Source organism: Arvicanthis niloticus, chromosome X, assembly GCF_011762505.2.
Source record: "Arvicanthis niloticus isolate mArvNil1 chromosome X, mArvNil1.pat.X, whole genome shotgun sequence".
Taxonomy (NCBI): domain Eukaryota; kingdom Metazoa; phylum Chordata; class Mammalia; order Rodentia; family Muridae; genus Arvicanthis; species Arvicanthis niloticus.
The window spans coordinates 45,214,871-45,240,576 of NC_047679.1; the positions used below are offsets into that span (position 1 = coordinate 45,214,871).

At 37.1% G+C, this 25,706-nt stretch overlaps 1 pseudogene; it reads right to left on the reverse strand.

Annotated features, from left to right (window-relative positions):
- Positions 1-226: 226 nt before the first annotated feature.
- LOC117694930 (eukaryotic translation initiation factor 4H pseudogene) lies at positions 227-25,706 on the reverse strand (annotated as a pseudogene).

The following is a 25,706-nucleotide window of genomic DNA, read 5'->3' on the forward strand; positions in this document are numbered from 1 at the left end:
GAGTGAAAGGGGAGAGAAAGAAAACACAAAACAAGCACTAGATAGATATAGCAAAGCCAAGAATGTACTAGAAACCACTTGTTAACAGCTGACAAGAACCCACAAACTCTGTTTCCTTTTTAATGAGGACAGTGACAGGCTGGAATGGGGCCTTCAGGGCTACAAGCTGCCACCAGGCTGTGCTCTTGCTCCAGTTCCTCATGCCCCATTCTCTCCCAACCTAAGCTCATTTTTGCTCCTTCTGAACCACTTGCTCTCTGGGCCTAGCTCCCCCCAAAATGGCTAAGTTGGGCTTGGCTACTTGATTAAAGGGCATTGCCACTGTCCAAGGTTTAAGCTGCAGCCATGATCTCTGTGCTCCTACCTCCCCCCAAAATGTCTGAGTTGGAGATAGCTACTTGATTAAGAGGCATTGCCACTGTCCAAGTTTTAAGCTGCAACCATGATCTCTGTGGTCTTCTGTGGGTTCTCTGAAGTCCATGTTGAAGCCACACAGAGGAGGACCATCTTGAGAGCGACTCTCCATTGGAGGGCCTGCTTGCTGGCCCCCAGGATGACTGTACACACACCCCTGCCACCCTCTAAAAAGTCATCCATCTCTGTAGCCAGAGTTGATGTCATCCCAGAAATTCCATCCACCTCTAGATTCTGGAGAGCCACCCATTCCTGTTATCGGGTCTGTGTTTCCTGAATCCAAAGCCAACTTTATCTTGTTTTCTGCCTTCTGCCACACAGTGACCAATCATAAAAGAGTGCTTCATCATAAGCCAGAGCCTCCTTCAGGGAATCCATCTAATCAAATTCTACATAACTGAACCCTTTAAATTTGCCTGTGTCTTAGTCTCTAACAAGCTGTACCCTCTGTATGCTGAAATCTTTAAAGATAGCATCTATGTCACCCTGAGCTGTGTTAAAAGGGAGCTGTGTAGGGGGGATTCTGTGGATAGCTCCTTCAGGCTTTCAGACCCATGGCCACCAGCACTGTCATGGGACTCTGTACAGCCATTCAAGCTGCTGTAGGCCTGATCATCATTGTAGGTATCAAGGTTGGCAATTTGCAATCTCCATTCCTTGAGAAACCCTCGTGTTATTCTCCTTTGCCCTGTATTATAGGTCAGAAAAACATGATGCACAAGCTAAATCATTCCATCTGACAGAAAACAATCTTTTACTGGTCACAACCATAACAATACAGCACAGAGAAACTAAACTATTATCTGGACTTGTAGAGAAAATGGTTGCCAACTTATGTTGTGTACCGTCAGTTTTCCCACTGAGATTATTCCTGTGAACAAGTATTGCATTATTTTTCTTTTTTTATTAGATATTTTATTTACACTTCAGATGGCATCCCCTTTCCCCATACCCCCCCCCCCCCCTTAGGAAACCCCTATCCCATGCCCCCTTTTCCTTTATGCATTTATACATTTTTTAAAAATAATGTTAATCATAGGCTTTATAAGTTTGGAATTGTTCAATCAGAGGTATAACCCACTGACCAACCTAGGTATAACAACTATCTTTGACTGGTGGAGATACTTGAACCTCTGCCTCCCTGTCTCCCCCCTCTTTCTCTCTTTCTTCATCTAGCTTCTCCTCTCTTTCTTCTTCTCCTCTTCTTACTCCTTTTCTTCCTCTCAGTACTCCTCCTACCTTAGCTCCTCCTACACATCACCCTTCCTGTTAAAATGAAACTTTTCTCTCAAAATACAATTAGAACATAATTATGCCAATTTTTACCAGTGAGGTACAGGATAGTCCTAATACCCAGTCCATCCTTTTGCCTTTTGTTGACTAACCAGCTCCTCTGTCATCTATTCTAACTAAAACATTTAGTTCTGAACCTGGCTTTAGGATGAATGTCAGCTGACGACCATCCACTCAAGTCTTTTCTCTTGAGGTCAATAGCTATATGTTTTCAACCCCATCAAAAATCCAGAATGACTGAGTTAACTATAATTGTGGGAAGCACAAATCATACTTTCTAAAACTTAGCCAATTTATAGAGACCTCTGAACACCTGGACACCCGCTCTACTTCAAAACGTTGGAGCATCTGTTCTTCTGCCTTCTGGCCCAGGATCATCTGACAGACCTTAGTGCTGCAGACTTATTAAGGGCTGATTACTCTGTCTAGGCAGATATAATCAGTCGACTATTCTGCAAGTGTGTCCTTTTCTGGACAGTAATTTGTCTGTAGCAGGAAAGTGGCACTTCTTGCCTAGTGGCTGTCTCACCACAACTGGAGTAACTCCAAGGATGCTCAATTTCTTCTTAGAATTCAATATAGGAAGCTGTCTGGGGCAGACAGGTCTCTAATGAAAATGAACATTAATACTGAAATGTTTGTCATGTCAATTCTAAGGATTTCTGATGTTTTGAAAACCAGCTACCCATGTAAGGTAATCTGGACTGTTGCCTGTTAACTCCACTCAGCTATTTCTAAATAAAACATAGAGAACACCCTTATAATAAACTCCAAACCATGAATTTGCTATAGTCCCTTAACTCACAGGCTGACCATCTCAAATCAGTTAAAAAAGTTAAAGAAGGACTGGGTCTAAGCTTTGTATTCCTAAATGTGTTATACTGGTACAATGCCTATGGGAGTAATAATATTCATCTCACTCTTATATCACTAAGAAGCTCATGCCAATGAAAATCTTAAAATTTGTAAACAAAGTAAATTGGTGCCATTTAAGAATTTATATCTTCATCTTGATATTAATTGTACAGATTTCTACTAATAGGTTATGGCTATGCAATAAACCCTAGCTAATCCTCTCTATTCCCACAAAACCACTACTTTTCCCTAGAGAGACAGCCTAACATTTACCACCTTAGTCCCCAAGCCCAGGGAATAGGGGCGCTGACTCATCATTAGCTTCTTCAAGCTGATTATGGGCGTTGAGATATTAGAAGAGGAGTGGGGGGGGGGAGAGCAAGTTGACAATCGTCTGATGCTGTGTCTTCGCTACCTCCAGATGGAATTCTGGGACCTCAGAGGTTTGAGCAGGTCTGCCCAGCTTGCTTGTTGAGTAGATACACCAAGGCTGATCATTCTGCAATATACAATTCTCAAAAAAACTTTTAGTATCAAGATAGTTTTTTTTTTTAAAGAGGGCTGACATTTTATTAAGAATGTTGGTTCAAACCGCTTTTCTATTTTTTCCCCTCTTTTATTGAATATAATATTTACATTTCAAATTTTATCCCCTTACCATATTTCCCCCACCAGCCAGGAACCCCTTATCCCATCCCCCCTCCTCCTGCCTCTATGAAGGTGTTTACCCACCTACTCCCAGCCCCCCTCCCCACCCTCAGATTCCCCCCCTCTGTGCTCAGCCTTCAGGGTACCAATGATCTTGTCTCCCACCTATGCCCAACAAGGCCATCCTCCCCTACATATACAGCTGGAGTCATGTGTCTCTCCATATGTGCTCCTAGGCTGGTGGTTTGGACCCTGGGGAGCTCTGGCTGGTTGGTATTGTTGTTCTCCTCACAGGGCCACCAGCCCTTAAGGTTCCTTCTATTTACTCTCTAACTCTTCCATTGGGACACTTTGATCAGATTAATGGATAGCTGTGGGTATCTGTCTCTGTGTATGTCCGACTCTGGGGGACCTCTAAGGAGATAGCCTTATCTGGCTGCTGTCAGCTTTCCCATCCTGACATCCCTATCAGCGTCTATTTTTGGTGACTGCCCATGGAATGAATACCCAGATGGAATGGTCTCCCTACAACCCCCCCTTCAGATTCTGTCCCACACTTTGTCTCCATATTTGCTCCCTTGGGTATTTAGTTACTCCTTCTAAGAAAGACCTAGGCATCCTTACTTGTTCTTTCTTCTTCATGAGCTTCATGTCGTCTGGTAGTTGAATCTTTGTTGTTTCAGATTTTTGGGATAATCTCCGCTTATCAGTGAGTAAATACCATGTGTGTTCTTTTGTGATTGGGTTACCTCACTCAGGATGATATTTTCTAGTTCCATCTATTTACCTAAGAATTTCCCAAATTCATTATTTTTAATGGCTGAGTAATATTCCATTGTGTAAATGTACCACATTTTTGTATCCATTCCTCTGTTGAAGGGCATCTGGGTTCTTTCCAGCTTCTGGCTATTATAAATAAGGCTGCTATGAACATAGTGGAGCATATGTCTTTGTTATTTGTTGGGGCATTTTCTGGGTATATGCCCAGGAGTGGTATAGATGGGTCCTCAGGTAGTGTTATATCCAATTTTCTGAGGAACTGCCAGACTGACTTCCAAAGTGGTTGTACCAGCTTGCAACCCCACCAACAATGAAGGAGTGTTCCTCTTTCTTCACATCCTCGCCAGCATCTACTATCTTCTGAGTTTTTGATCTTAGCCATTCTGACTGGTGTGAGGTGGTATCTCAGTGTTGTTTTGATTTGCATTTCCCTGATGACTAAGGATGTTGAACATTTCTTAAGGTGTTTCTCAGCTATTCGAGTTTCCTCAGTTGAGAATTCTTTGTTTAGCTCTGTACCCCATTTTTTAATGGGGTTATTTTGTTGTTTGTTGTCTAATTACTTGAGTTCTTTGTAAATATTCGATATTAGCCCCCTATCGGATGTAGGATTGGTAATGATCTTTTCCCAATCTGTTGGTTGACATTTTGTCTTGTTGACAGTGTCCTTTGCCTTACAGAAGCTTTGCAATTTGATGAGGTCCCATTTGTGGATTCTTGATCTTAGAGCATAAGCCATTGGTGTTCTGTTCAGGAACTTTTCCCCTGTGCCTAGGTATTCGAGGGTCTTCCCCAACTTCTCTTCTAATAGTTTCAGTGTATCTGGCTTTATGTGAAGGTCCTTTATCCACTTGGAGTTGAGCTTTGTGCAGGGGGATAAGAATGGATTAATTTGCATTCTTCTACATGTTGACCTCCAGTTGAGCCAGCACCACTTGTTGAAAATGCTGTCCTTTTTCCACTGGATGGATTTAGCTCCCTTGTCAAAGATCAAGTGACCATAGGTGTGCGGGTTCATTTCTGGGTCTTCAATTCTATTCCATTGATCATCCTGTCTGTCTCTGTACCAATACCATGCAGTTTTTATCACTACTGCTCTGTAGTACAGTTTGAGGTCAGGGTTGGTGATTCCCCCAGAGGTTCTTTTATTGTTGAGAATAGTTCTTGCTATCCTAGGTTTTTTGTTATTCCAAATGAATTTGTAAATTGCTCTTTCTATCTCTATGAAGAATTGATTTGGAATTTTGATGGGTATTGCATTGAATCTGTAGATTGCTTTTGGCAGGATAGCCATTTTTACTAAGTTAATCCTGCCAATCCAAAAGCATGGGAGATCTTTCCATCTTCTGAGATCTTCTTCAATTTCTTTCTTGAGAGACTTGAAGTTCTTGTCATACAGATCTTTCACTTGCTTTGTTAGATTCACTCCAAGATAATTTATTTTATTTGTGGCTATTGTGAAGGGTGTCATTTCCCTAATTTCTTTCTCTGCCTGTTTATCCTTTGAATAGAGGAAGGCTACTGATTTGTTTGAGTTGATTTTATATCCAGCCACATTGCTAAAGTTGTTTATCAGGTTTAGGAGTTCTCTGGTGGAAGTTTTAGGGTCACTTAAGTATACTATCATATCATCTGCAAATAGTGAAATTTTGACTTCTTCCTTTCCTATCTGTATCCCTTTGACTTCCTTTTGTTGTCTAATTGCTCTGGCTAAGACTTCCAGTACTATATTGAATAGGTAAGGTGAGAGTGGGCAGCCTTGCCTAGTCCCTGATCTTAGTGGGATTGCTTCAAGTTTCTCTCCATTTAGTTTGATGTTGGCTACTGGCTTGCTGTATATTGCTTTTACTATGTTTAGATATGGGCCTTGTATTCCTGATCTTTCCAAGACTTTTAACATGAAGGGATGTTGAATTTTGTCAAATGCTTTCTCAGCATCTAGTGAGATGAACATGTGGTTTTTCTCTTTGAGTTTATTTATGTAGTGGATTACATTGATAGATTTCTGAATATTGAACCATCCCTGCATTCCTGGGATAAAGCCTACTTGATCTTGATGGATAATTGTTTTGATGTGTTGTTGGATTCAGTTTGCGAGAATTTTATTGAGTATTTTTGCATCAATATTCATAAGAGAGATTGGTCTCTAGTTCTCTTTCTTTGTTGGGTCTTTCTGTGGTTTAGGTATGAGTGTAATGGTAGCTTCATAGAATGAATTGGGTAGTGTTCCTTCTGTTTCTATTCGATGGAATAACTTGAAGAGGATTGGTATTAGGTCTTCCTTGAAGGTCTGAAAGAATTCTGCACTGAACCCATCTGGCCCCGAACATTTTTTGGTGGGAAGATTTTTGATGACTGTGTCTATTTCTTTAGGCGTTATGGGACTGTTTAGATGGTTTATCTGCTCCTCTTTAACTTTGGTACCTGGTATCTATCTAGAAAATTGTCCATTTCCTCCAGATTTTCCAATTTTGTTGAGTATAGGCCTTTGTAGTAGGATCTGATAATTTTTTTAATTTCCTCTGTTTCTGTTGTTATGTCTCCCTTTTCAGTTCTGATTTTATTAATTTAAATGCTGTCTCTGCACCCTTTGGTTAGTCTGGCTAAGGGTTTGTCTATCTTGTTGATTTTCTCAAAGAACCAGCTCCTGGTTTTGTTGATATTTTGTATAGTTCTTTTTGTTTTGACTTGGTTGATTTCAGCCCTGAGTTTGATTATTTCCTGCCGTCTACTCCTCTTGGGTATACTAGCTTCTTTTTGTTCTAATGCTTTCAGGTTTGCTGTCAAGTTGTTAATGTATGCTCTTTCCACTTTCTTTTTGTAAGCACTTAGAGCTATGAGTTTTCCTCTTAGTACTGCTTTCAATGAGTCCCACATGTTTAGATATGATGTGTCCTCATTTTCATTTAAATCTAAAAAGTCTTTAATTTCTTTCTTAATTTCTTCCTTGACCAAGTCATCATTGAGTAGAGCATTGTTCAGTTGCCAAGTGTATGTGGGCTTTCTGTTGTTTTTCTCTATGTCAAAGACAAGTCTTAACCCATGGTGGTCTGATAAGGTACCAGGGATTATTTCAATCTTTCTGTACCTGTTGAGGCCTGTTTTGTGACCAATTATATGGTCTATTTTGGAGAAGGTACCATGAGGTGCTGAGAAGAAGGTATAGTCTTTTGTTTTAGGATGAAATGTTCTATAGATGTCAGTTAAGTCCAATTGGTTCATAACTTCTGTTAGTTTCATTGTGTCTCGGTTTAGTTTCTGTTTCCATGATCTGTCCATAGCTGAGAGTGGGGTGTTGAAATCTCCCACTATTATTGTGTAGGGTGCAATGTATGCTTTAAGCTTTAGTAAAGTGTCTTTTATATATGTGGGTGCCCTTACATTTGGGGCATAGATGTTGAGAATTGCAAGTTCCTCTTGGTACATTTTTCCTTTGATGAATATGAAGTGTCCTTCTTTAACTTTTTTGATTACTTCTGGTTGAAAACTGATTTTATTTGTTATTAGAATTGCTACTCCAGCTTGTTTCTTGGGACCATTTGCTTGGAAGATTGTTTTCCAACCTTTTACTCTGAGGTAGTGTCTGTCCTTTCCACAGAGGTGCGTTTCCTGAATGCAGCAAAATGTTGGGTCCTGTTTACCTGTCCAGTCTGATAGTCTATGTCTTTTTACTGGATAATTGAGTCCATTGATATTAAGAGATATTAAGGAAAAATGAGTGTTGTTTCCTGGTATTTTTGTTATTGGCAGTGGAGATATGTTTGTGTAGCTACCTTCTTTTATGGTTTTTAGAAGATTACTTTCCTGTTTTTTCTAGGTTGTAGTTTCCTTCCTTGTGATGGAGTTTTCCACCAATTATCCTTTGAAGTGCTGGGTTTGTGTTGAGATACTGTGTAAATTTGGATTTGTCATGGAATATTTTGGTTTCTCCATCAATAATGATTGACAGTTTTGCTGGGTATACTAGTCTGGGCTGACATTTATGTTCTCTTAGGGTCTATATGATATCAGTCCAGGATCTTCTGGCTTTTATGGTCTCTGGTGAGAAGTCTGGTGTAATTCTTATAGGTCTGCCTTTATATGTTACTTTGCCTTTTTCCCTTACTGCTTTTAGTATTTTTTCTTTGTTTTGTACATTTGATGTTTTGACTATTATGTGGCGGGAAGTATTTCTTTTCTAGTCTAAACTATTTGGAGTTCTGTAGGCTTCTTGTATATTTATGGACAGCTCTTTCTTTAGGTTAGGGAAGTTTTCCTCTATAATTTTGTTGAGGATATTTACTGGTCCTTTAAGTTGGGAGTCTTCCCCCTCATCTACTCCTATTATCCTTAGGTTTGGCCTTCTCATTGTGTCTTGGATTTCTTGTATACTTTGGGTTAGTAGCTTTTTGTATTTTACATTTTCTTTGACAGTTGTGTCAATGTTTTCCATGGTATCTTCTGCACATGAGATTCTCTCTTCCATCTCCTGTATTCTGTTGGTAATACTTGTGTCTATGACTCCTGATCTTTTTTTTAGGTTTTCTATCTCCAGGGTATTGTCCCTTTGTGATTTCTTTATAGTTTCTACTTCCATTTTTAGATCCTGCATGGTTTTGTTTAATTCCTTCTCCCATTTGGTTGCCTTTTCTTGCAATTCCTTAAGGGATTTTTGTGTTTCCTCTTTAAGGGTTTCTATCTGTTCTTTGAGAGTGTTATTTATGTCTTTCTTAAAGTCCTCTATCATCATCATGAGAAGTGATTTTAATTCTGAATCCTGCTTTTCTGGTGTGATGGGGTGTTCAGGGCTTGCTATGATGGGGGAACTGGGTTCTGATGATGCCATGTAACTTTGGTTTCTGTTGCTTATGTTCTTGCGCCTGCCTTTTGCCATCTGGTTAAATCTAGTGCTACCTGTGCTTCTGTCTCTGATTGTAGCCTGCCTTTCCAGTTGTCTCGCTTGTGTTTGGTCTTCTAGGGGTCCAGATGTCTCTATGATTTTTTCCAGCTGCACTGATTATGGTGGTATCTCTAGGATGCCTCAGGATATGGTGCCTCCAAGGTAGCAGTCCAGCTATTTGTCTGCTGTTCTGGGTGCAGTGTCTCCTCTTGGATATCTCAGGATATGTTGTTTGACACTCTGAGTTCAGTTGTTCCTCTGTGGCTCTGGTTTGAGTGGACCTTCCAGTGTGTCTCAGGCAGAATCCGGGGTCCACACAACTGCAGACCTGGCAGAGGTCTGGTCTAGGCCTCAGACCCGGGAGATGGGCAGAAAGGGGCTGCTAGCCGGCAGGGGCGGGGGGCAGGGGGGTATCTGCTGGATTCTGAGCCCTCAGGGCACCCATCTATGAGTTCAGGATAGTATGTGGGTTTTCCTACCTAAAGCTGGTTCTGGGATCTGTGGAGCCCCCAGAATGTGTCTGGCAGCAGTAACAGGGTGCACTCTCCAACAGGCCTCAGACCGGAAGGGGGGCGAGCGTCGGCAGGGGAGTGCTAGCTGTGGCTATGGGTTCTATGGATCCCCCAGAATGTGTCTGGGGGAATCCGGGGTGCACTCACAAGCTGGCCTGTCAGAGGTCGGGCCCAGGCCTCAGACAGGAAGAGGGGCGCGCAGCGGCAGGGGAGTGCTAGCGCTGGCTATGGGTTCTATGGATCCCCCAGAATGTGTCTGTGGGAATCCGGGTTGTACTCACAAGCTGGCCGAGCAGAGGTCCTGCCCAGGCCTCAGACCGGAGGAGGGGCGCGCAGCAGCAGGGGAGTGCTAGCACTGGCTCACATTATTTTTCATAACATAATATCTTATTTAATCCACTGTGTTCATTCAATTACTCTTATATCTGATTCTTCCAATTATTTTATATGAACTGTTCCATTGTGGTCACTTATAATATATACATTATTTAACTGGTCAATTTTCAACCCTTATATTTTTTTTCATTTATTAGTAAATTTTCAAATTATTCAAATTCAGTTTAGAAAAATATTTGAGCCAGGCGGTGGTGGCGCACGCCTTTAATCCCAGCACTTGGGAGGCAGAGGCAGGCGGATTTCTGAGTTCGAGGCCAGCCTGGTCTACAGAGTGAGTTCCAGGACAGCCAGGACTACACAGAGAAACCCTGTCTCGAAAAACCAAAAAAAAAAAAAAAAAAAAAAAAAAAAAAAAAAAAAAAAAAAAAAAAAAAAGCAAAATATTTGATAGTGCACATATTTAACAAGATAATTATTATTTCTCCCAGTCTTCTTTCTTGCTTCATCTTTCATTTTTTCTGGATCCTGAACTCTGAAGTATATCAAATTATAATTGGAAACTATTTCTTCTCTGTATACAATTATTTCCTTCATGATTTTATTTAGAATTGTAGATTTAGTATATGTTATTATATATTCCATGTACCAGTTATTCTTAATTTTCTATTCCCAACCCTAACTTCTTTAAATTATGGGTACTATAATGTTTTGTTTATGAAAAGGCATATTTGTCACATACAAATATCTTAAAAAATATTCTAATGAGTCCATATTGTTAAACCTTGTGCCTTTGCTTAAACCTTTTTATGATTGTGCAATGAAGAAGTGACAGCCAAATATAGACTTACAAATGTCAACTTTATGTGTTAGCAAATAAATCAGCCAAAATGTATTGGAATCACTAGGAAGGAGTTAAACCATAGACTTATTAAGTAACAACAAGTCCCTATTTCTTGTCACTTCATCTAAGGGTGCTCTTACTTACATCAGAGAGTGCACTTAAGACTAATTATAAACCAGAAAGTTTTATGGTTAGAGAATTTGCAAAGAAGATGGAAAGAAAATGAGAAATGGGTCACTCATTTTTTAACTTATTTTTATTCATGGCATTTTTAATTTATTGTAAATGTAATTATTTTATCAATTACATGTTTTGATTGCTCACTAATAATGTATAAGTATTCCCTCCCTAAAATTTACAATATTGTGCTGAAGTAATAATGATGGCTATTTTTTGTCTCGTTTCTGATCTTAGGAGTACTAATATGCATTGAACTTAATGGAAAACTTGTTCCAGAAGCAACAAGTTTTGGCTGTGTTGTTGCCTCTCCCCAACTTCATACCTAAGTATCTCCATGTCCTCCAGAGCTACTTCTCAGGGGATGGGCTGGCCATTGTAACTCTGTGAAAGGGAGAGTGAAACATCACAGTAGAGAAATCATTCTGTCTTGAGAAAAGTCAAAAAATAAAACATTTCCTACATCTTTTATCCCATGTTATAATAGAGCTTACAGTCAGAAGGAGAATCTGGTAGGTCAGCCATGGAGAGAAAACTCAATTGTTAAAGCAAGCTGACCTTCTCAATTTCTGCAATTGTTTTCTGCGGGATAGTCTGAGTATCCCATTTGATGTCATCTCTTACCTGATGCTGTTTGTTCTTTGGCATGGAATCCTCATCCACAGGGATACTATGCTATGCCTGGGACTCTATTTTCAAATTTACAAAATAGTTAATTTCATGGCTTGCTTAAATAGGAAGTTCTGATGGTTTATTTAAAATTACTTGATTTTTGTAAATGAAATTTAATGTTTTCATGGACATTTGTGGTACAATATGATCCCTGTATTAACTCTGAAAATACTATAGGCAATTGAATATTTAATATTTGAATTATCTTTACTAAATTGACAATTCACCTCTGATTTTACAAAGAAATGCCTTCTAAGGAAATAAAGCATTTTATATTTCTCTCATGTACCCATATGTGTCTACATGGCAGGTATGCCATATAAAAGAACCCCATGAAAATCAGTAAGCTTTAGTATCCCTCTTTTCTTTGTGATTTGTTTTCTCCCCATTCCTTTATTAATAGAAGTGGATGCTCACCTTTTTTTTATTTTAATATAATTCATACAATACTTTTGATCACAGGTTCTCCTCTCAGATCCTCCTCACACAACCAACTTCACATCTTATTTTTCTCTCTCATTGCACAACAAACATGCAAATAATAAAAACAAAACAACTAACCAAACAGAAAGAAAACAAAGAAAAAGAATTTAACACACACACACACACAACCCATAAACCAGAAACACACACACACACACACAACCCATAAACCAGAAACACACACACACACACATAACCCATAAAACCAAACAACTGGAAAACATAATCTATAAACAAAAGACCAATACATTCATGTTAAGGCTTATGATTATGAGGGAGAATATTCTATTGGAAAACAGCACTATACACAGTATTAAAAGGTGATGGAGTACAATTTGTTTAACCTAGCCATTGCATATTTTTATCACCTCTATAAAGTTACTTCTAGACAGTCTTACTGTCAATCACATGAGTACAAAACTGTGACCTCAGTCTGTTTGCTAGAAACTTTTACCTTAGAAGAACTGCCATTCAGCTTTTACTTAAGTCTCAGGGGTTAGGTCAGGTGAAGAGATATTGTGTACATTTTTTTAAAGAAAATAATTTCAAACTCTTCATAGCACATGCAGTATTGCCCTCCTCAACCTCATCTGACCTGGTAAAATGGTAATACCAGATTTACTTGTAGAAATCTCCTTTTGGGGATATTATTAATTCTATACTAAAAAAAAGTTACTGCATTTAAAAGACTCAGTGCTTTCCAACTGACTCCAAATGTATTCTCTTCCATTGTATTCCTTATCTAGGCTTCCCTATGGAGTCTATTTAAAGAGAGATTCAAGAGTCAAACCCACAATGATAGTTTCTTAGAAGGATTTGCTATTGGACATGACAAAAATATGCTTTAATAATCTGAAGGCCTTTTGTTTAAAAGACTTAACATTTAAGAGAAAAAGGAAATTAATCTTCATGACTTTTTGATCATAATTGTTTCATGCTTATATGCTTTAAATTATTTTCTTCATATAATGCACTTGTGTATGTGGCTTTATAATTAAATTATTGCAGTATGTGTTAATTCACTTATTTATATGAGGTTTTTGAGATAAGAGTCTCACTCTGTAGTTTAAGAAATCCCAGAATTTGAAACATCACCCATACTGGCCTCAAACTTATGGCAATATCTTATCTCAGACTCACCAGTGCTAGGATAACAGGTGTGACAGTCTAAATTGTTGCTATTTTAAATTAACTAATACAGTGAATATATAATCACACGAAAATATGGCTTCTGGAAATACCTAAGGTAAACTGTCATTGTGTTAGGAATACAGCTAAAAAATGGACAACATTTTCCTCGAGGCTCAACAGACAGATTCTGTCTTTCCTGTGGTCTATCATGGCACTTAATGCCTTACACTTTAATTTTTTATACATTAGCATTAAGTGTTTTGTTTTTCAATCTTTTAATTATTTATTTATTTTAAACTCCATATTTTATACCCCTCCCAGTTCACCCTCTGACTGTTTCCTACACCCCTGTCTCCACAAGGATGTGCCCACCCCCAACCCCACCAAACTCTAAACTCCCTGGGTCCTCCAGTCTCTGGAGGATTAGGTGCATCTTCTCTGACTGAACCCAGACCCAGGATTCCTTTTCTGTATATGTGTTGGGGGCCTCATATCAGCTGATATATGTTGCCTGGTTGGTGGTCCAGTCTCTGAGAGATCTCTGGGGTCCAGGTGAGTTAAGACTGCTGGTTCTCCTATAGGTTGCCCTCCTCCTCAGGTTCTTCCAGATTTCCTCTAAATCAACTACAAGGGTCAGCAGCTTCTGTCCATTGGTTGAGTGCAAATATCTGCATCTGACTCTTTCAGCTGCTTGTTAGGTCTTTCGGAGAACAGTCATGATAGGTCCCTTTTTGTGAGTGCACCATACCCTCAGTAATAGTGTCAGGCCTTGGGGCCTCCCCTTGAGCTGGATCCCACTTTGGGCCTGTCACTGGACCTTCATTTCCTCAGGCTTCTCTCCATTTACATTGCAAAATTTTGCAAAAATATTTATATGTAAGTTAAAATGTCAATTTGAAAATGTAGTATTTGAACCGTGAATAGTAGTAATGTACCACTTAAAGTAACATGAAGAATTCTTTTTATGAGTTCCTATTCACAAGAATGTGTATTCTGTATGAGTTATAGCAATACTTTCATTATAGCAATACTATTCTATAGTATTAATTACTTTCTTAATTATAGACAGGACAATAATACTCAATGCTGTTTTTAACTATACTTTTGCTGCATGCAAAGCATTCTACTATGCTATATACATATTTTATTGAGAAAAAAGATATGGGTACACAATTATTTTAGATGATGATATTGAGAATGAAAACAGTAAGAGCTTCTCAAAAGTACCTAATGTATGAGTGGTAAACAGAGAGAGCTAATTTATTGTTAATCTGTTTGACTTCAAAACTCACAAATTAATTTAAAATGCTAGTCTTCTACCCATTAGAACCCTGACTCTGAATTGATAATCTCCAGCCCATGTAGCTCACAACTACCTGAAATTCTACCTCCATGGCATCTGATGCTCTCTTTTTGTATTCCAGAGACACCTGCACTGACATGTGCACATACATGCATGTACATACATACACACAATTAAAGAATAAAAATAAATATTTAGAAAACCAGAATCATTTCAGAATCTAACTTTGTCAGAAAGCTCCATAAAACATCCCACTTAACATATCTCAATGATACATATATTGAGACTAAATCATGTTATTTGCTTAAAATGTGTATTTGTGCATTTGTGAGTCCATTTTATAACTTTATATTTCACCTTTGACATAGATCTTCCCATAGTAGAAATATGAATGTAACAATTAGAGTGACAAGCAATTTTAGAGTAAACCTATCCATGTTCATACAAATAAAGCAAAGAAGACAGGAATGCTCTTTGTAATGTATTTGAAAAATAAGAGTCACTTTTTAAACCATACACATTACACCTACCTCTAAATGTGAAGGTAAACCTGATGAACTAAAACCTGAGTGTGCCAAGAGCTTTTGTAAAAGTATACACTTTTTAAATTTTTACTGCTTATGTTTGTATTTATTCTAATTTGTTATTCATAAATATTGTTTAGAGAAGACTTCCACCGCTGATTGAAATTTTAAATCAGTACTCTTGCAATTTTCTAGCTGCTTACAAAACATTTTCATCTGAATCAAATATATTGACTGCATGCTGACTATGTTAACACATGCATGTAATCCTACTACCTGGAAAGTAGGGATTGGAGAATAAGGAGTTCAGGATTATCCTTAAATATAGAGTGAGATTGAGGCCAACCTAGACTACATAGGACTCTGTCTTAAATAAATAAAAGAATCAAAGTCATTTTACACAAAAGCACAAGATTTACATAAAGTACTTCATAACAGATTTAACATCCCCACTCAACCTCAAACCCAAATTACCTTTGTTCTGTTATTTTTTATTTCTGCTAATATTCTTTCTGTATCTTTAATCCAAGGTTCCAAATACCATTTTTTTTTCATTATCCACCACTTGCCCATATTTTAACAATCTATGTGAATTCAGTCTCTGCTTCTTGTTGTATTCTAATTTAGGGCAACTTATGAACTGAATAAAATGAAGAATTACTAAATTTTAAAATAAAAATGATAGCATATACAATAATTTAAAAGTATTGTTATACACAAATTTCTTGAATATTTTCTTGGTTAGTACGTTAGTAATAATAATGAAATTTTTATTTTTAATATAGAACAAAAACATAGAAAGGGATATTTAAATGAATATTAATTTTCATTAATTTTGTAATGTTCCTAATACATGTAACTATATCTTCAATTTCAGCAATTAATCATCAAGACTTCTGGCATACATTAAATAATTATGTAGAATATAAAATTTATTTAATTCTTAAAGATTATTTTTATTATATTTCTTCTCTCATCCTATATGAACTTAAATTTTTCCAATAAAGGTTTGAAAATCACATATACCTTTCTCTTAAGACAAATTTTTCACAAATATGTGAAGAAAAGATAAGGTATCAGATCTATTTCATGTAAAAATAATTTATGATATAAAATGAGATATTTTATGAAGAGCTATAACCTTGTTAGATTCATGTAGTTAGTGAATTGCTACCATTTGATCTGATATTAAATCTGATATTTTGTTAGCTTTTTTTCTTTAATATATATTAAGTGTCATTCTTACAAAATAATAAATGTGCACATATCTAAAGAACTTTTAGGTAAATGTGCATAGAAATACAGAAAAATTGCTTGGCACAGGAAAATGCAGTTTTGTCCTTCATTTCAAAAATGCTTATTTCAGTAGTATTTGATGACACATGAGACTATTAATAGGCATGCTTTCAATCTGTCATTTCTATCTCAGTCGAGAAAAACTTCAAACTACTACTAACTTCAGGATATTAGTTAAGTAGAATGAGGTTTTCCATTAATTCCCCTGAGCCAGCAGTTGTTTATCCCAAAGAGAATATAGTATATGTGGACTCAAGAGTGATAGTAACATGTGAATGGTGGAAGGGAATCAATGAGGAAACAGGTAGGCAGAGCAAATTCAAATGATATTTAAAAGCCAATGTAACAATCTGACATTTTATTATGTTAAATGTAGTAAAACCTTTTTAAAATGAACAATGAGACAGAGCACTGAGCAGATCTTGGGTGGCAGCTCTGCCCCCAATCTCTAAGAACCCAGAGGAAGCAGGGATCCCAGGTGCTCTAACTCAGGCAGTATCTTAGGTAAGCAGACAGCAAGGTCTGCTCCAAACAGGGAGTAACTGGGACCCACATGGACCCAGGAAGTCACTCCCAGCCCAGAGCACTGGTTCTTTTGGTCTGGGCCAGAACACTGAGCAGATCTTGGGCAGCAGCTCTGCCCAAAATCTCTAAGAACCCAGAGGAAACAGGGCTCCTAGAGCTCTAACTTGGATAGCATCCTGTCTGCACTTGAGCACTGAGCAGATTTTGGGCCCCAGTGCTTACCCCAGTAGTTACACCCGTCCCAAACACATCTGATACAACCAAGATAATAGGAAAGACAGGCTCCAGTCAGGGACAGGGCAGGTAGCACTAAGGAGATAAAGATGGCAAAAGGCAAGCACAAGAACATAAGCATCAGCAATCCAGGGTACTTGGCATCATTAGAACCTAGTTCTCTCACACTAGAAAATCCTGAATTCCTCATATCACCAGGAAAGCAAGATTCAGATTTAAAATCACTTCTAATAATGATAATAGAGGACTTTAAGAAGGACATAAATAACACTCTCAAAGAATTTTAGAACACAGGTAAACAGGTAGAAGCCCTTAAAGAGGAAACACAAAAATTCCTTAAAGAATTATAAGAGAACACAACCAAACAGGTGAAGGAATTGAACAAAAACATCCAGGAAATAAAAATGGAAGTAGAAACAATAAAAAAAAATCACAAAGGGAGATTACCCTGGAGATAGAAAACCTAGGAAAGAAATTATGAGTCATAGACACAAGCATCACCAACAGAATACAAGAGATAGAAGAGAGAATCTCAGGTGCAGAAGATACCATAGAAAATATCAACACAACTGTCAAAGAAAATGTAAAATGCAAACAGTTCTTAACACAAAATATCCAGGGAATCCAGGACACAATGAGGAGACCAAACCTAAAAATAATAGGTATAGATGAGAGTGAAGATTCCCAACTTAAAGGACCAATAAATATCTTCAACAAAATTATAGAAGAAAACTTCCCCCATCTAAAGAAAGAGATGCCCATAAAAATACAAGAAGCCTATAGAACAACAAATAGACTAGACTGAAAAGAAATACCTCCCATCATATAATAATCAAAATACCAAGTGCACAAAACAAAGAAAAATATTAGATGCAGTAAGTGAGAAAGGCCAAGTAACATAGAAAGGCAGATGTATCAGAATTACACCAGACTTCTCACAAGATACTATAAAAGCTAGAAGATGGTGGACAGATGTCATACAGACCCTAAGAGAACACAAATGCCAGCCCAGGCTACTATACCCAGCAAAAGTCTCAATTACCATAGATGGAGAAATCAAGATATTCCATGAAAAAACCAAATTTACACAATATCTTTCCACAAATCCAGCATTACAAAGGATAATTGCAGGAATGCTCCAATACAAGGAGGGAAATTATACCCTAGAAAGAGCAAGAAAGTAACCCTCTTCCAACAAATCCAAAAGAAGATAGCCACACAAAGATAACTTCACCTCTAATAACAAAAGTAACAAGAAGAAACAATCACTGTTCCTTAATATCTCTTAACATCAATGGACTCAATTCCCAAATTAAAAGACATAGGCTAATGAACTGGATACATAAACAGGACCCAGCATTTTACTGCATACAGGAAACCCACCTCAGTGCAAAGACAGACTCTACCTTAGAGTAAAAGGCTGAAAAACAATTTTTCAAGCAAATGGTCCTAAGAAACAAGCTGGAGTAGCCATTCTAAAATCTCCAGCCCAAGCACACAAAAGGAGGGACTCATGGCTCCATGTGTATAGGTAGTTGAGGGTGGCCTTGCCAGGCATCAGTGGAAGTGGACAGCCTTGGTACCTGAAAGTTTGGATTCCCCTAGTGTTGGGGAATTGCAAAAGCAGGGAGGCGGGAAGGAGCACACCCTCATAGTAATTAGGGGGTGGGGTGGGGTAAGGGGTTAGGCATCAGTGGAAGTGGAGGGCCTAGGTGCCTGAAAGTTTGGATTCCCTGATGTTGGGAAATTTGAGAGCAGGAAGGCAAAAATGGGAGTATGGTGGGGGCACACCCTCATAGTAACTCCCAGAATTATATGGATTAGACATGACAGGGAGATGCCGCCAAAAGACTATATTCCAGAATTCAAACAAACAATTATCTTGATACTAAAATCTGTTTTGAGAATTGTATATTGCAGAATACACAGCCTTGGTGTATCTACTCATCAGGCAAGCTGAGTAGACCTGCTCGAATCTCTGATGTCCTGGAATTCCAGCTGGATGCAGTGAAGACACAGTGCCTTAGGCTTATCAATTTACTCTTCCCCCAACCTCTCTTCTAATATCTCAACACCCATAGTCAGCTTGAAGAAGTTAATGAAGTGTCAGTGTCCCTATTCCCTGGGCTTGGGGCCTGAGGTGGTTAATATTGGGCTGTCTATCTAGGTAAAAGTAGTGGTTTTGGTGGAACAGGGAGTATTAGCTAGGATTTATTGCATAGCCATAACCTACTGGTATAAATACATATAATTGTTATTAAGATGAAGTTATAATTTCTTCAATGGTATAAAATTTACTTTTATTTCAAATTTAAGGTTTTCATTGGTATGAGCTTCTTATTAATATAAAAGTGAGATGAATATTGTTACAATCATAGGCATTGCGCCTGTACAACGCATTTAGGAATACAAGGCTTAGACCCAGTCCTTCTTTAACTTTTTTAACAGATTTGAGATGGTTAGCCTGTGAGATAAGGGCCTATAGCAAATTCATGGCTTTGAGTTTATTGTTAGGGTGTTTTTTATATTTTCTTTAGAAATAGCTGAGAGGAGTTAACAGACAACAGTCCAGATTGCCTTACATAAATAGTTGTTTTCAAAACATCAGAAATCCACAGAATTGATGTTATAAGCATTTCTGTATTAATGCTCATTTTGATTAGAAACTGGTCTGTTCCTGACAGCTTCCTCTCTTGGATTCTAAGAAGAAATTGAGCATCCTTGGAGTTACTCCAGTTGTGAGTTATTCGAATTGTGGTGAGACAGCCACTAGGCAAGAATTGACTCTTTCCATCTACAGACAATTCACTGTCCAGAAAAGGACACACTTGCAGAATAGTCGACTGATTATATCTGCCAATCAGAGTAATCAGCCCTTAATAATTCTGCATCACTAGGTTTATCAGATGATCCTGGGCCATAAGGCTGAAGATCGGATGCTCCAATGTTCTGTAGTATAGAGACTATCCAGGTGTTCAGCAGTCTCTATAAATTTGTTATGTTTTAGAAGCTATGCTTTGTGCTTCCCATAATTTCAGTTAACTCAGTCATTTTGGATTTCTGATGGGGTTAAAAACTTATAGACTCATAGCCAATCCTTGCTATTTACTTTGAGGGAAAAGATTTGAGAGGATGGTTTTCAGCTGACATTCATTCTAAAGCCAAGAAAAAAAGCCAGGTTCAGAACGAAGTCTTTTATTTAGGAGAGATGACAGAGGTTCTGGTTAGTCAACAAAATGATGGACTGGGTATTAGGACTATCTTGTACCTTACTGACATAAATTGGTATAGTTATGCTCTAACTGTTTTTTGAGAGAAAAGTTTTATTTTAACAGGAAGGGTGATATGTAGGAGGAGCTAAGGTGGGAGGAGTAAGAAGAGGAGGAGGAAGAGAGGAGGAGGTAGGTGAAGAGAGAGAGAGAATGAGAGAGGGGGGACAGACATGGAGGCAGATGTTCACATATCTCCGTCAGTCAAAGATAGTTGATATATCTAGGTTGGGTATTAGGTTACACTTCTGATTGATATTGAGCATTACCAAATTTATAAAGCCATTGTTTAACATTTAAAAAAATTGTATAAAAGCAAAAAGGAGAAGGGGGAATGGGATAGGGGTTTTCTAGGGAGGGGAAATAGGGAAAGGGGATAGCATCTGAAATGTAAATAAAATATCCAATAAAAAATGCCAAAAAAGAAAAAAAAAGACATTGGCACCTTTAATAGAAAAAAAATGAGCAATGAACAATAAGTCCTGTGTACATAGCACCACTTTGCAAAAATCCATTTGAATGTGGTGAGCATTAATGCTAAGTATTGTTGACAATTTTTATCATATTTATTCTTTAATATTTGATGTCACAATTTATTTTCTCAGTATCCCTCACTGAAGCCTTAAGGAGCCTTCACAGATGATTCTCAGCTATATTTAAACATGTGGTTATTTGTTTATATTGTGCTTACTTTTAAAACAGATAGGACTAGAGTGGTCAACATTCTACTTCTTTTGAATGAGAAATATATACTTTTGAGGCTATTTTTCTTTATAATATTTGTCACTACATTGCATCATGCATCATATAATATACATTTGGTTTTCAGTTTAGTGTATGATTCTTTCACTATATATTAAAACTATAAAGCCAGGATGTTTTCTTGTTCACAGCTGCATCACTAATGACAAGAACTTGGTGTGAACTCCAATGTTTGCCAAATGTGTGAATGAATGAGTTTTTTTTCACTGTTTCATGTCAACCCGTATTCCATTGTTTCTAATGGCTTCACAGTATTCTATTGTATAAATAACAGTGATATTTGTAGCCTTTTTTCTCTCAGATCCTGGTTCTAACAGTTATAATGTGACAATATGTTATTGTATACCTCTTAGTGTTTAGATTTTAGTACATTTGTTACATACCCATTTTGAGTATATTTATTTAATGGGTTCTTGAGGAAAAAATTTCTGAATCAAAGTATGTGCAGATTTTCTAAATTATAATCTTATGAGGGTTCTTATTTTTTTTTATATTTATGACTGTAGAAAAAAACAGTACCATGCATACCAATGGCATGATGTAATTTTTTAACATGAGGCGGTGTTTTGTTTTTTTTTTTTTTTTTGTCATTCTAATTGTTTACATCTAAAATGATATTCCACTTCACGGTTACCCCTACACAACCCCCTCATCCTACATCTTCCCTCTTGCCCTCCACTTTTCCTCCATGAGGGTATTCCCACACCCACCCACCATTTCCCTGCTGCTCTAGCTTCCCCCTATACTTGGGCATCAAACCTCCACAGGACCAAGGGCCTCCCTTCCCATTGATGTCAGACAAGGCCCGCCTTTGACATATATGTATATGTATATGTGTGTGTGTATATATATATATATATATATATATATATATATATATATATATTCAGGTATTTCTGAGTCTGTACTCAATGGATACACCTGAAACTTCCACCTGCCTACTCCTCTTGTCAACCTCTTCTTCCCTGCAAATCTCTCCTCTTCATGTCTTTTCATTTTGTACTGTGGCCCATTGAGATTAACTAGGACTTTCTGTGTGCCTGTTAGTTTAGAGATATCTGTTCATGTTGGGTTTCATCAGTGTACCCATAACTAAAGACACTGGTTCCACCCTTTTGTAGAGTACAACAGAAGAAGAGTACAGGTCAGAGAACCCCTTCCATTTCCTTTACTTATTGTTGCTAGGGCTAATCCTCTCTACTCCTTGTGCAAGGTAAAGAAATTGTTGAGTTAATCATTACAATAGTTCTGGTGAAATCGAAGAAAACCATTTCATAGTGCTCTACCCTACATTCCAGCATTCACAAACTTCCTGCTCTTACTTTCCTAATATTCCCTGAGTCGTAGAAGCAATGGCATAAATATCATGTTTATGGATGAGACCACAACCATTTTTTATTGTCATCTTGAGCTTTAAAAAGTCTCTTATATTTGCTAAAGTACAGAAGAGTGTTTTCTGATTGGAATCAGCATTTTGTCTATGTCTCTAAGCACAATACACAGTATTATGTAGTTTTTAGGTAAGGAAAAATACATTTAAACTATTTCCTACATCATTTATCATTTCTATAATTAAAATGATTAAAATATTTTCTGGCAACTGAAAATTTTCTCTATTTTTGGCTTTTATCCACAATAAACTTTGCTTTCAATGGTATACCAGAAATTCATTGTCCTCCTTAAAAACTTAGAAACCAATTGATGAAGTTTTTTTGGTTCTTGACTGCCACTTTCTTTCCTAGAAACCGATAACTACCATCCTATTCATTATGAGATGAACACTTTCAGACTTCATTTAAGAGGAGATCGTGTAGTACATGTTTATCTGTGTCTGGACTAATGATCTCCTGTCCTCTAAGATTGCAGTGAATGACACATTTTTATTTTATTCTTATAACTATATAGGAGTCAAGTGTGTTTATGGCCCATATTTGCATTACCCATTTCTAGCTGATAGACAATTAGACTGTTTTTGTATGTTAGCTATTTTGAGTAGTGTGTCAATGATCTTGAGGATGTAGATGTAGCTTTTACATACAGATTCTATTTGAACAACCACTGAAGTTAGAATTTGAATCTCAGTAATGAATTTGCTCATGACATTTTGATAATTATGCCAATGCTTCCAATGCCAGTTATGAACTAACACATCAGAGAAAAAGCAAAACCTTTAACCATCTTAAAGAACTGTCTAATTCCACAGGTTATATAGATGATGAAAAGTATAGATGATAGTTAATAAAAAATTTTCTTACTGGAAGCTTCTATGCACAGCAGTAAATGTCTAACACAAAGTAAATTGAATGGCAATTTTGTAGATTTATTTTTGTCTTATACTGCTTTATTTGGGCTTTAAAAAATCTTACTGGTCTTCTACTTATATATTATGGTTTCATATTTTGTCTTTTTATGGGGTTTGGTATGTTTGTGTGTTTCTTGTGATTTTTCTGTTTTGATTCATTTGTTTGTTTTAAATTCTAATGTGTTTGTTTTATTTATTAATGAAGAAATATAGAAAGGATGCATGGAGTTGGGTTGGTGGGGCCCTAGAGTGGATTTGGGAGGAATTGAAGGTAAAACCGTGTTGAGAACATATTGTATGAAAAATTATTTTCAATTAAAATATAAAAGAAAAATAATTTAAAAAGTAAAAGCAGATTTGGAGAAACTATTTTTGTTTTTCTGGAAGAAGAATTTTCTTTTGGATTTAAAAATGAATATAAGAAAAATGATCACCATATGACAATGAATAAAATATACATAGAGTATATTTTAATGGCAATATCTTCATTTTGAACATTTAAGACTACATTTCCTTGTACAGAAATGATTAATTATGTCCTATTAATACTTCAATATTTCCTGTCTTATATTTTGACATAAATGATAATACATCAAAATTATTCTAAATTTTTCTTTTCTTTTGTTTTGTGTTTCAGTACTATGTAGATATGGCTGTCCTACAACTCACTATGTGGGCTAGGTTGACCTCAAAATCATAAAGATCCCTCTGCCACTGCCTTCCAAATGATAGAATTAAGAGTCTACCACTACTTTGAGCTCTCTAGATTACTCTTTTTATATATCTTGTGAAATGGTATGCTTTAGAAGAAAAGTATCCTCAACACAACAAAAACAGCTACTGGTTGATAAGTAATTAAAATAGATGGTTGTCAGGCTACTTACTTTCTATCTACTTGAAGCTAATGGTTGTCCTTTTAGATTACATAAACTGATATTACATAAATATTTAGAAAGCAATCCTAAGTAAACCACTGAACCGAATACTTTATTAATTTATCAATGGCATAAATATGACTCATAAATTAAGATGAGGAAGCTCTTGTGCTTCCCACAATTATAGTTAACTCAGTCATTCTGGATTTCTGACGGGGTTGAAAACTTATAGCCTCATAGCCAATCCTGGCTATTTACCTTGAGAGAAAAGATTTGAATGGATGGTCTTCAGCTGACATTCATTCTAAAGCCAAGGAAAAAGCCAGATTCAGAACTAAGTGTTTTATTTAGGATAGATGACAGAAGTTCTGGTTAGTCAACAAAACGATGGACTGGGTATTAGGACTATCTTGTACCTCACTGGTACAAATTGGCATAATTATTCTCTAATTGTATTTTGAGAGAAAAGTTTTATTTTAACAGGAATGGTGATATGTAAGAGGAGCTAAGGTGGGAGGAATACTGAGAGGAAGAGGAGGAGTAAGGAGAGGAGGAGAAGAAGGAGAGGAGAAGCTAGGTGATGAGAGAGAGAAAGAGGGGGGAGACAGGGAGGCAGATGTTCACATATCTCCACCAGTCAAAGATAGTTGATATATCTAGGTTGGGTAGTGGGTTACACCTCTGATTGAGCATTACCAAACTTATAAAGCTTTTGATTAACATTTTTTAAATATGTATAAGTGCAAAAGGAAAAGGGGGCATGGGATAGGCGTTTTCTAAAGGGGGGAAGGGGGAAAGGGGATGGCATCTGAAGTGTAAATAAAATATCCAATAAAAATGAAAAAACACATGTTATTATAAAAAAATAGCTGAGGAAGCTCTCTTCATAGATTTGCTACTGACTTGCAGATGTTGGCTAAACATTTCAGTTTCATTGTCAGTATTTCTTGATTGCAAATGTGAAGAAGGGAATAAGGCCACATGTTACCTTATATTTTTGGAAGTTTTGTCATTTATAAATGTCAGTGCCAAAAGACTATGTCACTGCGAAAGTGTAAATGTACTATTCTAATCATGGTGAGCCCATTCTAATTATTTGAATAATCAGTTCTTCATGTGTGACTAAAGGCCTTTATAATACATTTAAGGTTATCTTATTTACTCCTTTGCATCAGAGTTAGAAACCATAATTATCTCACACTCTTTTTATTCTATTTTTAAAATTGTTAAAAACTATATTCAGATTTTAATATCAGTAGATTTCTCCCTTCAGTGTTTTTAAAAATTCTTTAATATAGACTTCAATTTCTTCATTTCTTTTATTCTAATAAAGACTCAAATGAGCCTTATACATCTCAAGATTTTTAACTACAGAACTAAAGCTATATAATATAAAAGAAGTGTTGCGGGGGTTGCCCAGGGAGCTGGCCGAGGCAGTGTACAGGGGCAGGGTGTTGGTGGTTGGTGTGGGCGGGATTGGCTGTGAGCTCCTCAAGAACCTGGTGCTCACTGGCTTCTCCCACATTGACCTGATTGATCAGGACACTATCGATGTCAGTAACCTCAACAGGCAGTTCTTGTTTCAAAAGAAACAT